This window comes from Heterodontus francisci, chromosome 2, assembly GCF_036365525.1.
Source record: "Heterodontus francisci isolate sHetFra1 chromosome 2, sHetFra1.hap1, whole genome shotgun sequence".
NCBI classification, from domain to species: Eukaryota; Metazoa; Chordata; class Chondrichthyes; order Heterodontiformes; family Heterodontidae; genus Heterodontus; species Heterodontus francisci.
Genome location: NC_090372.1, coordinates 217,345,888 through 217,363,922, shown reverse-complemented (window position 1 = coordinate 217,363,922; position 18,035 = coordinate 217,345,888).

Genomic DNA, 18,035 nt, shown 5'->3' with positions numbered 1-18,035 from the left:
ATCCACACCAATATAAATTAATAAATCCCAATCCACACCAACATAATTATAAATACCAATCCACACCAATATAAATTAATAAATACCAATCCGCACCAATATAATTATAAATACCAATCCACACCAATATAAATTAATAAATACCAATCCACACCAATATAATTATAAATACCAATCCACACCAATATAAATTAATAAATACCAATCCACACCAACATAATTATAAATACCAATCCACACCAATATCATTAATAAATACCAATCCACACAAACATAATTATAAATACCAATCCACACCAATATAAATTAATAAATACCAATCCACACCAATATAATTATAAATACCAATCCACACCAATATAAATTAATAAATACCAATCCACACCAATATAATTATAAATACCAATCCACACCAATATCATTAATAAATACCAATCCACACCAATATAAATTAATAAATCCCAATCCACACCAACATAATTATAAATACCAATCCACACCAATATAAATTAATAAATACCAATCCACACCAATATAATTATAAATACCAATCCACACCAACATAATTATAAATACCAATCCACACCAATATAAATTAATAAATACCAATCCACACCAATATAATTATAAATACCAATCCACACCAATATAAATTAATAAATACCAATCCACACCAATATAATTATAAATACCAATCCACACCAATATAAATTAATAAATCCCAATCCACACCAACATAATTATAAATACCAATCCACACCAATATAAATTAATAAATACCAATCCACACCAATATAATTATAAATACCAATCCACACCAACATAATTATAAATACCAATCCACACCAATATAAATTAATAAATACCAATCCACACCAATATAATTATAAATACCAATCCACACCAACATAATTATAAATACCAATCCACACCAATATCATTAATAAATACCAATCCACACCAATATAAATTAATTAATACCAATCCACACCAATATAATTATAAATACCAATCCACACCAATATCATTAATAAATACCAATCCACACCAACATAATTATAAATACCAATCCACACCAATATAAATTAATAAATACCAATCCACACCAACATAATTATACATACCAATCCACACCAATATAAATTAATAAATACCAATCCACACCAACATAATTATAAATACCAATCCACACCAATATCATTAATAAATACCAATCCACACCAATATAAATTAATTAATACCAATCCACACCAATATAATTATAAATACCAATCCACACCAATATAAATTAATAAATACCAATCCACACCAATATCATTAATAAATACCAATCCACACCAACATAATTATAAATACCAATCCACACCAATATCATTAATAAAACCAATCCAAACCAATATCATTCATAAATACCAATCCACACCAACATAATTATAAATACCAATCCAGACCAATATCATTAATAAAACCAATCCACACCAATATCATTAATAAAACCAATCCACACCAATATCATTAATAAATACCAATCCACACCAATATAAATTAATAAATACCAATCCACACCAATATCATTAATAAAACCAATCCACACCAATATCATTAATAAATACCAATCCACACCAACATAATTATAAATACCAATCCACACCAATATAAATTAATAAATACCAATCCACACCAATATAAATTAATAAATACCAATCCACACCAATATCATTAATAAAACCAATCCACACCAACATAATTATAAATACCAATCCACACCAATATAAATTAATAAATACCAATCCACACCAACATAATTATAAATACCAATCCACACCAATATAAATTAATAAATACCAATCCACACCAATATCATTAATAAATACCAATCCACACCAACATAATTATAAATACCAATCCACACCAATATAAATTAATAAATACCAATCCACACCAACATAATTATAAATACCAATCCACACCAATATAAATTAATAAATACCAATCCACACCAACATAATTATAAATACCAATCCACACCAATATAAATTAATAAATACCAATCCACACCAATATAATTATAAATACCAATCCACACCAATATCATTAATAAATACCAATCCACACCAATATAAATTAATTAATACCAATCCACACCAATATAATTTAATAAATACCAATCCACACCAATATAAATTAATTAATACCAATCCACACCAATATAATTATAAATACCAATCCACACCAATATCATTAATAAATACCAATCCACACCAATATAAATTAATTAATACCAATCCACACCAATATAATTTAATAAATACCAATCCACACCAATATAAATTAATAAATACCAATCCACACCAATATAATTATAAATACCAATCCACACCAATATAAATTAATAAATACCAATCCACACCAATATAATTATAAATACCAATCCACACCAATATAAATTAATAAATCCCAATCCACACCAACATAATTATAAATACCATTCCACACCAATATAAATTAATAAATACCAATCCACACCAATATAATTATAAATACCAATCCACACCAACATAATTATAAATACCAATCCACACCAATATAAATTAATAAATACCAATCCACACCAATATAATTATAAATACCAATCCACACCAACATAATTATAAATACCAATCCACACCAATATCATTAATAAATACCAATCCACACCAATATAAATTAATTAATACCAATCCACACCAATATAATTATAAATACCAATCCACACCAATATCATTAATAAATACCAATCCACACCAACATAATTATAAATACCAATCCACACCAATATAAATTAATAAATACCAATCCACACCAACATAATTATACATACCAATCCACACCAATATAAATTAATAAATACCAATCCACACCAACATAATTATAAATACCAATCCACACCAATATCATTAATAAATACCAATCCACACCAATATAAATTAATTAATACCAATCCACACCAATATAATTATAAATACCAATCCACACCAATATAAATTAATAAATACCAATCCACACCAATATCATTAATAAATACCAATCCACACCAACATAATTATAAATACCAATCCACACCAATATCATTAATAAAACCAATCCAAACCAATATCATTCATAAATACCAATCCACACCAACATAATTATAAATACCAATCCAGACCAATATCATTAATAAAACCAATCCACACCAATATCATTAATAAAACCAATCCACACCAATATCATTAATAAATACCAATCCACACCAATATAAATTAATAAATACCAATCCACACCAATATCATTAATAAAACCAATCCACACCAATATCATTAATAAATACCAATCCACACCAACATAATTATAAATACCAATCCACACCAATATAAATTAATAAATACCAATCCACACCAATATAAATTAATAAATACCAATCCACACCAATATCATTAATAAAACCAATCCACACCAACATAATTATAAATACCAATCCACACCAATATAAATTAATAAATACCAATCCACACCAACATAATTATAAATACCAATCCACACCAATATAAATTAATAAATACCAATCCACACCAATATCATTAATAAATACCAATCCACACCAACATAATTATAAATACCAATCCACACCAATATAAATTAATAAATACCAATCCACACCAACATAATTATAAATACCAATCCACACCAATATAAATTAATAAATACCAATCCACACCAACATAATTATAAATACCAATCCACACCAATATAAATTAATAAATACCAATCCACACCAATATAATTATAAATACCAATCCACACCAATATCATTAATAAATACCAATCCACACCAATATAAATTAATTAATACCAATCCACACCAATATAATTTAATAAATACCAATCCACACCAATATAAATTAATTAATACCAATCCACACCAATATAATTATAAATACCAATCCACACCAATATCATTAATAAATACCAATCCACACCAATATAAATTAATTAATACCAATCCACACCAATATAATTTAATAAATACCAATCCACACCAATATAAATTAATAAATACCAATCCACACCAATATCATTAATAAAACCAATCCACACCAATATCATTAATAAATACCAATCCACACCAACATAATTATAAATACCAATCCACACCAATATAAATTAATAAATACCAATCCACACCAATATAAATTAATAAATACCAATCCACACCAATATCATTAATAAAACCAATCCACACCAATATCATTAATAAATACCAATCCACACCAACATAATTATAAATACCAATCCACACCAATATAAATTAATAAATACCAATCCACACCAACATAATTATAAATACCAATCCACACCAATATAAATTAATAAATACCAATCCACACCAACATAATTATAAATACCAATCCACACCAATATAAATTAATAAATACCAATCCACACCAATATAATTATAAATACCAATCCACACCAATATCATTAATAAATACCAATCCACACCAATATAAATTAATTAATACCAATCCACACCAATATAATTTAATAAATACCAATCCACACCAATATAAATTAATAAATACCAATCCACACCAATATCATTAATAAAACCAATCCACACCAATATAATTATAAATACCAATCCACACCAATATAAATTAATAAATACCAATCCACACCAATATCATTAATAAAACCAATCCACACCAATATCATTAATATATACCAATCCACACCAAAATGGCGTGACTAATTTACTAATTGCCCTTTCCCGACAAGAATACTTTTCTTCCGATCCTGACCTTTCCCCCCCAAACTTAATTAACTTTAACCTTCAACCACTTCCCACCATCCTCTCCTCCATTCAGAGGTGTTTTCCCTGCTCCCCTCTCCTCCTGCCCTGAAAATGTCACTCCTCCCCACCCCCTCCAGTGTTCCATGCTTTTTTTCGCCCACCGCCTATTTTGGTGGCAAGCCTATAGAATGCAAGCCCGAGGAGATCCGAAGGAACGGGAGTTCCAGCAACTGGCCGGAATAACGTAGCGGGACAGCCATCGTGATGAGGTTAGTATTGTTTCAATTATTTAAATAGATTTAAATATTTTAATGAAGTTCCCGTCACCAAGCGACAGAGGGGCTGCCACGAGGCCTCGCCGCCACTGGTACTATGGGTCGGTGCCTTCCCCGCATCAATGCCCATGGTGGGACTCCCCCGGATGTATTTTCCGGGTCGCCCCCATCACCCCCCCCACCCCCTGCCACGACCCTGACGTCAGGGGGCTAGTAATATACAGTCCCTAGTCTCAGTAATGATGCCATGAAATAATCATTGATTATCATAAAAAATCATCTGTTTCACTAACGTCCTTTGGGGAAGGAAATCTGCCATCCTTACCTGGTCTGGCCTACATGTGACTCCAGACCCACCACAATGTGGTTGGCTCTTCAGCGCCCTCTGAAATGGCCTATCAAGCCACTCAGTTGTCAAGGGCAATTAGGGATAGGTGCTTGCAACCTTTGTGGATGAAAGTGAAGTCTGCAGGGTGGATGAGCAGACTGGCCATGGCACCATGGTACAGGAAGCCATTCAAGCAAAAAGAAAACTAGTGGTAGTAGGGAACATTATAACGAGGGGGATTGACACTGTTCTCTGCAGCAAAGCACGAGAGTCCAGATGGCTGTGTTGCCTGCCTGGTGCCAGGGCTCAGGACATCTGCTCAGGGATGAATAGGAACTTACAGTGGGAGGGGGAGGATCCAGTCGTCGTGGTCCATGTAGGTCCAACAACAAAGGCAGGACATGTAAAGAGGTTCTGTATAGTCAGTATGAGGAGCAAGGCACCAAATTAAGAAGCAAAACCTCAATGGTAATAATTTCTGGATTACCACCTGAGCCACATGCAAATTGGCATAGGGCAAATTAGATTAGAGAAATTAATGCTTGGTTCAAAGACTGGTGTGGTAGAAGTGGGTTCTAGCTTGTGGGGCACTGGCACCAGTATTGGAGAGAGAGCTGTACCATTGGGATGCTCCACACCTGAACCGTGCTGGGACCAGTTTTCTATCAAGCCACATAACTACAGAAGTAGAGAGGGTGTAAATACAGGGGGCAAGGGATCAAATTTGGGAAGATGTGGTAAATCAAAAGGCAGAGACAAGGCAAGAGAGAAATTATTAATATGGGAAATGATAAACAATCCGTAACAGGCTGAGACAGAGAGTACAAATCTAAAAGTAAATCAGCAGATAAGGCTAGAGGTCACGAAAATAATAAAAGGGCAAAACTAAAGGCTCTGTATCTGTCTCTGCAGTATTCGAAACAAAACCGATGAACTGATAGCGCAAATAGAAATAGGTAAGTGTGATCCAATAGCCATTACAGAGACATGGCTGCAGGACGACATAGATTGGGACCTCAATATTGAAGGGTTCATGACATTTAGGAAGGATAGGAAGCTCGGAAAAGGTGGAGAGGTGGCTCTGTTAATTAGTGATGGTATTAGCATAATAGAGAAGGATGACCTAAGCTCAGGAAACCAGGATGTAGAAGCAGTTTGGATAGAGAAGAGAAATGATAAAGGCAAGAAGTGATTTGTGGGACTGACATACAGGCCCCCTAACAGTAACTATATGGTAGGACAGGGTATAAAGAAAGAAATAATGGGAACTTATCAGAAAGGTACGGCGATAATCATGGGGGATTTTAATCTACATATAGACTGGAAAATCAGATGGGCAAAGGTAACCTAGATGAGGAGTTCATTGAATGTTTTTTGGGATAGTTTCTGAGAACAGCACGTTCTGGAGCCAACCAGAGTGCAGGCTGTACTAGACCTGGTATTGTGCAATGAGATAGGATTAATTAATGACCTCATAGTGAAGGCATCCCGAGGCAGCAGCGATGATATTATGATTGAATTTTACATTCAGTTTGAGGGAGACAAGAGTGGGTCTAAGACTAGTATTTTAAACTTAAATAGGGCAATTATGAGGGCATGAAAGCAGAGCAAGCTAAAGTGAACTGGCAAATTAGATGAAGGGATAGGTCAATAGAGATGTAGTGGCAGACATTTAAGGGCATATTTCAGAATACATACATTCCAACGAGAAAGAAAAGTTCCAATAAGAGGACCCACCATCCACGTTTAACTAAAAAAGTTAAAGCTAGTATCAAAATTAAAGAAAACGCATATAATTGTGCAAAGATAGGTGGCAGGTCAGAAGACAGGACAGAATATAAAAAACAGCAATGAATGACTAAAAGATTAATAAGGAGGGAAAAGCTGGAGTATGAGAGAAAGCTAGCTAGAAATATAAAAACAGATAGTAAGAGTTTCTATAGATAGTTTTAAAAAAAAGAGTTAACAAAGTGAGTGTTGGTTCCATAGAAATTGAGTCTGGGGAATTAATAAGGGAAAATAAGGAGATGGCAGATGAACTGAACAGGTATTTTGCATTAGTCTTCACTATAGAGGATACAATTAACATCCCAGAAATAGCTGTAAATCAGGAAATTAAAGAGAATGAGGAACTCAAAAAATTACAATCACCACGGAAGTGGTTCTGAGCAAATTGTTGGAACTGCGGGCTGACAAGTCCCCAGGTCCTGATGGACTTCATCCTCGGGTTGGAGCGGCAATTGGATGCACTTAGGAGCATGCAGGTGGCAGAAAGCGTCATAGACAGGAGTTTCAGAGAAGTGGTTACACCCAAGGTGCAGGCAGATAGATGGGTGACCGCGAGAAGGGGCAGGCAGTCAGTGCAGGAATCCCCTGTGGCTATCCCCTTCTCTAACAAGTATACCGTTTTGGATACTGTTGGGGGGATGGCCTATCAGGGGAAAACAGCAGCAGCCAGAGCAGTGGCACCGTGGCTGGCACTGTTGTTCAGCAGGGAGGGACAAAGCGCAGAAGAACAATAGTTATAGGGGACTCGATAGTCAGGGGCACAGATAGGCACTTCTGTGGACATGAAAGAGACTCCAGGATGGTATGTTGCCTCACTGGTTCCAGGGTCAAGGAAGTCTCTGAACGGACAGGGGGCATTCTGAAGGGGGAGGGTGAACAGCCAGAGGTTGTGGTACACATCGGTACCAACGACATAGGCAGGAAGAGTGATGAGGTCTTGCAGGGGGAGTTTAGGGAGTTAGGTAGAAAGTTAAAAGACAGGACCTCTAGGGTTGTAATCTCGGGATTACTCCCTGTGCCATGTGCCAGTGAGGATAGAAATAGGAAGATAGTGCAGCTAAACACGTGGCTGAACAGCTGGTATTGAAGGGAGGGTTTCAGATATCTGGACCATTGGGATCTCTTCAGGGACAGATGGGACCTGTACAAGAAGGACGGGTTGCATCTAAACTGGAGGGGCACAAATAACCTGGCTGCGTGGTTTGCTAGCGTCACTCGGGAGGGTTTAAACTAGTGTGGCGGGGGGGTGGGAACCAGAGCAGTAGGACAGCAAGTGAAATAAATGAGGGGGAACTAGTAAATAAGGTCAGTAAGACTAAGAGGAAGAGCAGGCAGGGAGATGTTGCAGAGCACAGTGGGACTGGTGGTCTGAAGTGCATTTGTTTCAATGCGAGAAGTATAACAGGTAAGGCAGATGAACTTAGAGCTTGGATTAGTACTTGGAAATATGATGTTGTTGCTATTACAGAGACTTGGTTGAGGGAAGGACAGGATTGGCAGCTAAATATTCCAGGATTTAGAAGCTTCAGGTGGGATAGAGGGGGATGTAAAAGGGGTGGGGGAGTTGCATTACTGGTTAAGGAGAATATCACAGCTGTACTGCGGGAGGACACCTCGGAGGGGTCATGCAGCGAGGCAATATGGGTGGAGCTCAGGAATAGGAAAGGTGCAGTCACAATGTTGGGGGTTTACTACAGGCCTCCCAACAGCCAGCGGGAGTAGAGGAGCAGATATGTAGACAGATTTTGGAAAGATGTAAAGGTAACAGGGTCGCAGTGGTGGGTGATTTTAACTTCCCCAATATTAACTGGGACTCGCTCGGGGCTTGGATGGGGCAGAATTTGTCAGGAGCATCCAGGAAGGCTTCTTGAAACAATATGTAGATAGTCCAACTAGGGAAGGGGCCGTACTGGACCTGGTATTGGGGAATGAGCCCCGCCAGGTGGTCGAAGTTTCAGTAGGGGAGCATTTCGGGAACAGTGACCATAATTCCATAAGTTTTAAGGTACTTGTGGATAAGGATAAGAGTAGTCCTCGGGTGAAGGTGTTAAATTGGGGGGAAGGCTAATTATAACAATATTAGGCAAGAACTGAAGAATTTAGATTGGGGACGGCTATTTGAGGGTAAATCAACATCTGACATGTGGGAGTCTTTCAAACGTCAGTTGATTAGAATCCAGGACCAGCATGTTCCTGTGAGGAAGAAGGATTAGTTTGGCAAGTTTCGGGTACATTGGATAACGCGGGATATTGTGAGCCTAGTCAAAAAGAAAAAGGAAGCATGCGTAAGGGCTGGAAGGCTAGGAACAGACGAATCCCTTGAGGAATATAAAGACAGTAGGAAGGAACTTAAGCAAGGAGTTAGGAGGGCTAAAAGGGGTTATGAAAAGTCATTGGCAAACAGGATTAAGGAAAATCCCAAGGCTTTTTATACGTATATAAAGATAAAGAGGGTAACCAGGGAAAGGGTTGGCCCACTCAAGGACAGAGAAGGGAATCTATGTGTGGAGCCAGAGGAAATGGGCGAGGCACTAAATGAGTACTTTGTATCAGTATTCACCAAGGAGAAGGACTTGGTGGATGATGAGCCGAGGGAACGGAGTGTAGATAGTCTCAGTCATCTCATTATCAAAAGGGAGGAGGTGTTGGGTGTCTTGCAAAGCATTAAGGTAGATAAGTCCCCAGGGCCTGATGGGATCTACCCCAGAATACTGAGGGAGGCAAGGGAAGAAATTGCTGGGGCCTTGACAGAAATCTTTATATCCTCATTGGCTACAGGTGAGGTCCCAGAGGACTGGAGAATAGCCAATGTTGTTCCAATGTTTAAGAAGGGTAGCAAGGATAATCCAGGAAATTATAGGCCGGTGAGCCTTACGTCAGTGGTAGGGAAATTATTAGAGAGGATTCTTCGGGACAGGATTGAGGGTGGCACAGTGGCGCAGTGGTTAGCACCGCAGCCTCACAGCTCCAACGACCTGGGTTCAATTCTGGGTACTGCCTGTGTGGAGTTTGCAAGTTCTCCCTGTGTCTGCGTGGGTTTCCTCCAGGTGCTCCGGTTTCCTCCCACATGCCAAAGACTTGCAGGTTGATAGGTTAATTGGCCATTATAAATTGCCCCTAGTATAGGTAGGTGGTAGGGAAATATAGGGACAAGTGGGGATGTGGTAGGAATATGGGATTAGTGTAGGATTAGTATAAATGGGTGGTTGATGGTTGGCACAGACTCGGTGGGCCGAAGGGCCTGTTTCAGTGCTGTATCTCTAAAACTAAGGATTTACTCCCATTTGCAAACAAACAAACTTATTAGCGAGAGACAGCATGGTTTTGTGAAGGGGAGGTCGTGTCTCACTAATTTGATTGAGTTTTTTGAGGAAGTGACGAAGATGATTGATGAAGGAAGGGCAGTGGATGTTATCTATATGGACTTCAGTAAAGCCTTTGACAAGGTCCCTCATGGCAGACTGGTACAAAAGGTGAAGTCACACGGGATCCGAGGTGAGCTGGCAAGATGGACACAGAACTGGCTTGGTCATAGATGACAGAGGGTAGCAGTGGAAGGGTGCTTTTCTGAATGGAGGGATGTGGTGTTCCGCAGGGATCAGTGCTGGGATATTTGCTGTTGGTATTATATATAAATGATTTGGAGGAAAATGTCGCTGGTTTGATTAGTAAGTTTGCGGACTACACAAAGGTTGGTGGAGTTGCGGACAGTGATGAGAATTGTCAGAGGATACAGCAGGATATAGATCGGTTGGAGACTTGGGCGGAGAAATGGCAGATGGAGTTTAATCCGGACAAATGTGAGGTCATGCATTTTGGAAGATCTAATGCAGGTGGGAAGTATACAGTAAATGGCAGAACCCTTAGGAGTATTGACAGGCAGAGAGATCTGGGCATACAGGTCCACAGGTCACTGAAAGTGGCAACGCAGGTGGATAAGGTAGTCAAGAAGGCATACGGCATGCTTGCCTTCATCGGACGGGGCATAGAGTATAAAAATTGGCAAGTCATGCTGCAGCTGTACAGAACTTTAGTTAGGCCACACTTAGAATATTGTGTGCAATTCTGTTCGCCACACTACCAGAAGGACGTGGAGGCTTTGGAGAGGGTACAGAAGAGGTTTACCAGGATGTTGCCTGGTCTGGAGGGCATTAGCAATGAGGAGAGGTTGGATAAACTCGGATTGTTTTCACTGGAACGACGGAGGTGGAGGGGCGACATGATAGAGGTTTACAAAGTTATGAGTGGCATGGACAGAGTGGATAGTCAGAAGCTTTTTCCCAGGGTGGAAGAGTCAGTTACTAGGGGACATAGGTTTAAGGTGAGAGGGGCAAAGTTTAGAGAGGATGTGCGAGGCAAGTTCTTTACACAGAGGGTGGTGAGTGCCTGGAACTTGCTGCCGGGGGTGGTCGTGGAAGCAGGTACGATAATGATGTTTAAAAGGCATCTTGATAAATACATGAATAGGATGGGAATAGAGGGATACGGTCCCTGGAAGTGCAAAAGGTTTTAGTTTAGGCAGGCATCAAGATCGGCGCAGGCTTGGAGGGCCGAATGGCCTGTTCCTGTGCTGTACTGTTCTTTGTTCTTTGTCTTACAAGAAGTGGCTAGTGAGATAGTTGATGCGTTGGTTTTAATTTTCCAAAATTCCCTAGATTCGGGGAAGGTGCCATTAGACTGGAAAATAGTACATGTAACTGCTTTATTCAAAAAGGGAGGAAGACAGAATGCAGGAAAGTACTGGCCAGTTAACATCTGTCATAGGGAAAATGTTAGAAGCTATTATTAAAGATGTTGTAGCAGGGCATTTAGAAAAATTCAAGGTAATCAGGCAGAGTTAACATGATTTTGGGAAAGGGAAATCATAGAGTCATAGAGTCATACAGCATAGAAACAGGCCCTTCGGCCCATCGCGTCCTCATGTTTAACCAATTTATTGGAGTTCTTTGAAGAAGTAACATGTGCTGTGGATAAAGGGGAACCGGTGGATGTATTGTACTTAGATTTCCAGAAGGCATTTGATAAGGTGCCACATCAAAGGTTATTGCGGAAAATAAAAGCTCATGGTGTAAGAGGTAACATATTGGAATGGATAGAGGATTGGCTAGCTAACAGGAAACAGTGACGCAGTGGTTAGCACCGCAGCCTCACAGCTCCAGCGACCCGGGTTCGATTCCGGGTACTGCCTGTGTGGAGTTTGCAAGTTCTCCCTGTGTCTGCGTGGGTTTTCTCTGGGTGCTCCAGTTTCCTCCCACAAGCCAAAAGACTTACAGGTTGGTAGATAAATTGGCCATTATAAATTGCCCCTAGAATAGGTTGGTGGTAGGGAAATATTGGGACAGGTGGGGATGTGGTAGGAATATGGGATTAGTGTAGGATTAGTATAAATGGGTGGTTGCTGGTCGTCACAGACTCAGTGGGCCGAAGGGCCTGTTTCAGTGCTGTATCACTAAAACTAAAAACTAAAACTTAAAGAGTAGGCATAAATGGGTCATTTTCTGGTTGGCAAGATGTAACGAGTGGTGTGCCACAGGGATCTGTGCTGGGGCCTCAACTTTTTACAATTTATATAAATGACTTGGATGAAGGGACCGAAGGTATGGTTGCTAAATTTGCTGAGGGCACAAAGAGAGGTAGGAAAGTAAGTTGTGAAGAGGACTTAAGGAGGCTACAAAGGGATACAGATAGGTTAAGTGATTGGGCAAATATCTGGAAAATGGAGTTTCTCTTGGCATTTCTTCATGGACAAAGATTTTGGGAAGGTTGCACTCATCGATTGCAGGCCCGCTGGTGACAAGTCACACCTATCCGTAACTAGCAGATTGTCCCACAGCGGTTACAAGTGAAGGTGTAGTCGGTGTTGGGGGCATTTGGAACTATCGTTCTCCTCCTTTTCTCTTTCAAGCTGGTTCTTCGCTCAGTCGCAAAAGTATCTGTAGCCCTCCTGATTTAGCATTTCCATATGACCATACGAGTTAGAATCAGAAGTAGGCCATTCGGCCCCTCGTGCCTGCTCCGCCATTCAGTAAGATCATGGCTGATCTGTTTCTGTCTCGAATGCCACACTCCCATCGACACCCGATAACCTTTCATTCTCTTGCCGAACAAGAATCTATCTACCTCCGCCTTAAAAATATTCAATGACCCCGCCTCCACCACTTTCTGAGGCAGAGAATTCCAAAGTCACAAAACCCTCTGAGGGAAAAAATTTCTCCTCGTCTCTGTCCTAAAAGGGCGATCCCTAATTTTAAAACACTGCCCCCTAGTTCTGGACTCGCCCACAAGAGGAAACATCCTTTCCACATCCACCTTGTCAAGACCATTCAGGATCTTATATACTTCAATCAAGTCTCCCCTCACTCTTCTAAACTCCAGTGAAATCAAGCCCAGTCTGTCCAACCTTTCCTCATAAGACAACCCACTGGTTCCAGGTATCAATCTAGTAAACCTCCTCTGAACCACCTCCAATGCATTTACATCCTTACTTAAATAAGGAGACCAAAACTGCACACAGTATTTGAGATGTGGTCTCACCAATGCCCTGTATAACTGAAGCATAATATCCTTACTTTTATTTTCAATTCCTCTCACAATAAAGGATAGCATTCCATTAATCTTCTTTATTACTTGCCGTTCTACGTATACTAACTTTTTGTGACTCGTGCACTAGCACACCTAGATCCCCCCGCACCTTGGAATTCTGCAGTCATTCCCGGTTTAAGAAATACACTTTTTTAATTCTTCCTGCCAAAGTGAATAACTTCACATTTTCCCACATTATACTCCACATGCCAGATTTTTGCCCCACTCACTCAACCTATCTATATCAACCTCCTTATGTCCCCTTGACAACATATTTTCCTACCTATCTTTGTGTCATCTGCAAATTTAGCTACCATGCCATCGCTCCCCTCATCTAAGTCATTGATATAAATTGTAAAAAGTTGAGGCCCCAGCACAGACCCCTGTGGGACTCCACTCGTCACATCCTGCCAATCAGAAAAGGACCCATTTATGCACACTCTGTTTTCTGCCAACCTGCCAATCTTCTATCCATACTAATGTTACTCCCTACACCATGGGCTCCGACTTTGCACAAAAACCTTTTATGTGACACCTTGTCAAATGCCTTCTGGAAATCCAAGTACAGTATGTCAATGGGCTCCCCTTTATCCACAGTGCATGTTACTCCTTCAAAGAACTCCAACATATTGGTTAAACATGATTTCCCTTTCGCAAAACCATGATGACTATTCCTGATTAACTTGCGTTTTTCTAAGTGCCCAGCTATAACCTCCTTAATGATCGACTCCAGCAACTTCCCCGCGACAGAACTCAAGCTAACTGGCCTATAATTACCTGTTTTCCACCTTCCCCACTTCTTGAATAGAGGGATTATATTTGCTACTTTCCAGTCTGATGGAACTATTCCAGAATCTAGCGAATTTTGAAAATTTAACACCAACACATCTACCACCTCATTAGCCACCTCTTTTAAGACCCTAGGATGAAGCCCATCAGGACCTGGGGACTTGTCAGTCCACAGCTCCATCAGTTTGCTCAGTATCGCTTCCCTGGTGATTGTAATTTCACCAAGTTCCTCTCTTCCTTCCACCTCCTGATTTATAGCTATTACTGGAATGTTTTTTGTATCCTCTACATTGAAGACAAAAGCAAAATATTTGTTCATTTCATCTGCCATTTCCCTATTATCTACTATTAACTCCCCATTCTCATTCTCTAGAGGACCAACACTCACTTAACTTACTCTTTTCCTTTTTAAATACCTGTAGAAACTCTTGCTATCTGTTTTTACATTTCTAGCTAGCTTCCTCTCATACTCTAATTTCTTTCTCCTGATTAATCTTTTAGTCATGCTGTATCATTCTTGATATTCTGACCAATCATCTGACCTGCCACTCATCTTTTCACAATTATATGCTTTTTCCATAAGTTTGATGCTTTCCTTAACTTCTTTAGTTAATCACGGATGGTGGGTCCTCCCCTTAGAAGTTTTCTTTATAGTAGGAATATACTTATTCTGAGTATTCTGAAATATCCCCAAAAATGTCTGCCACTGCTTCTCTATTGATCTACCTCCTAGCCTAGTAGCCCAGTTCACTTCAGTTAACTCAGCTTTCATGCCCACATAGTTGCCCTTATTTAAGTTTAAAATACTAGTCTTAGACAAATTCCTCTCTTTTTCAAACTGTATGTAAAATTCAATCATATTGTGGTCGCTGCTACCTAGAGGTGCCTTTACTCTGAGGTTATTAATTAATCCTGTCACATTACACAATACCAAGTCTAATAACCAGCTCTCTGGTTAGTTCCAGAACGTGCTGCTCTAAGCAACTATCTTGAAAGAATTCTATGAACTCCTCATCCAGGCTACTATTGCCAATCTGATTTTTCCAGTTTATAGGTAGATTAAAATCACCCATGATTATTGTCGTCCCTTTATCACAAACACCCAACATTTCTTCTTGTATATTTTGTTCTACATTGTGGTCCAGGAATCACGATCTGTGGCCTGTGCTTCCCACTGGTAATGGTCGATGTGGCACACAGAGAGGGACTTCTTCAGGGAGTCCTTGAAATGTTTGCATGGGGCCCCTCTATTCCTTTTACCTGTAGTCAGCTCTCCGTACAACATGATCCTGGGCAGGCGACTGTTGTTCATCCAGGCAACATGACCCACCCAACACAGCTGGCTTTGCAGGAGGATGGCCTCGATGGTGATGTTGACTGTTTCCAGGATTTCAATGTTTGTGACGCAGTCCTGCCAGCGGATCTTGAGGATGCTGCGGAGGCAGCACTGATGGAAGTGCTCTCGAAGGTGTACATGATGGCGGTATAGGACCCATGGCTCGGTGCCATACAGAAGGGTGGTGAGGACAACGGCTTTGTACACTGAGTTTGGTCTGTGCTCTGAGATGTGGTTGCTGTATACACATTTGTAGAGTGTGCCAAATGTATTGTTTGCTTTTGAGAACCTATTATCCACTTCCTTGACTATGGTGACATCAAACGAGATGACGCTCCCCAAATAACTAAATTGCTTGACGGCATTCAGCTCGGTTCGCTCAATGACAATGCTTGGTGGTTTATATTCTTCCTGGGGTGCAGGCTGATGCAGAACCTCAGTTTTCTTTAAACTGATTTTTAAATTGAGCCAGTGTGGTTTCAGAGCAAACAGAGGCACCACTGACTTGGTATTTGCACTCAGACGATTACAAGAAAAGTGTCGTGAGCAAAACAAAGGCCTGTACGTCGATTTCGTAGACCTCACCAAGGCATTGGACACTGTTAGCGGAGATGGACTTTGGAAAATCCTTGAAAAACCTGGATGCCCACCCAGGTTCCTGGCCATGGTGAAGCCGTTTCATGAAGATCAGTACGGACAAGTCAAGAAAAACAGCAACGTCTCAAGTCCCTTCCGTAACTCCAATGGCGTGAAGCAGGGATGTGTGCTGACCCCGACCCTATTCACCATCTTTTACAGAATGATGCTGCAGCAGGCAACGGCAGACCTTAAGGAGGGAGTTTACATACGCTTATGGATGGATGGAGGTCTTTTCAACCTCAGGCGTCTTCAGGCTTGCACAAAGACACAAGAAATACTCATCCATGAACTTCTTTTCGCCGATGACTGTGCTCTCCTGACTCACAGTCAGTCAGATCTACAACGTATAACAACACATTTTTCTGAGACAGCACAACTCTTCAGACTAAAAATCAGTTGGCAAATGGAGAATAATGTGGGAAAATGTGAAATTGTAAATTTTGGCAGAAAGAATAAAAAAGAAGCATATTATCTAAACAGTGAGAGATTGCAGAGCTCTGAGATGCAGAGGGATCTGGGTGTCCTAGTGCGTGAATTGCAAAAGGTTAGTATACAGGTACAGCATGTAGTTAGGAAAGCTAATAAAATTTTCTTGTTTATTGCAAGGGATAGGGAGGATATGCTTCAGTTAAACAGGGCACTGGTGAGACCACATCTGGAGTACTGTGTACAATATTGGTCTCCTTATTTAAGGAAGGATCTAAATGCATTGGAAGCAGTTCAGAGAAGGTTTACTGGACTAATACCTGGAATGACCAGGTTGTCTTATGAGGAAAGGTTGGGCAGGCTAGGCTTGTTTCTGCTGGAGTTTAGAAGAGTAAGAGGCAACCTGATTGAAACATATAAGATCCTGAGGGGTCTTGACAGGGTGGGTGTGGAAAGGATGTTTTCCCTTGTGAGAGACTCTAGAACTAGGGGTCACTGTTTAAAAATAAGGGCCCACCCATTTAAGACACAGATGAGGAGACATTTTTTTTCTCTTAGAGGGTTGTGAGTCTTTGGAATTCTCTTCCTTAAAAGGCGGTGGAAGCAGAATCTTTGAATATTTTTAAGGCAGAGGTAGATAGATTCTTGATAAGCAAGGGGGGGAAAGGTTATCAGTAGTAAGCGGGAATATGGAGTTGAGGTTACAATCAGATCAGCCGTGATTTTATTGAATGGCAGAGCAGGCTCAAGGGGCCGAGTGGCCTATTCCTGCTCCTAATTTGTATGTTCGTATTTGTCCTCTGGGCAAAAAGGCTGTTGTTGGCCTATCCCACGCCCAGGCAGATCGTCAGGCGACAGGGAGGCAACAGGCCCTTTGCCTCACCACCCATCGCAATACTGCGTGCCCCTGCCACCCCCTGCTACCCCCTGCCCTCGCCCTGCACCCCCCCCCCCCCCACCCCGATCCATCAAATCCTGGACGTCAAGTCTAGAGGTAACAAAGGCATGCCCTAACTACCAATCTACACCAAAATAGTTAATAATCACCAATTCACACCA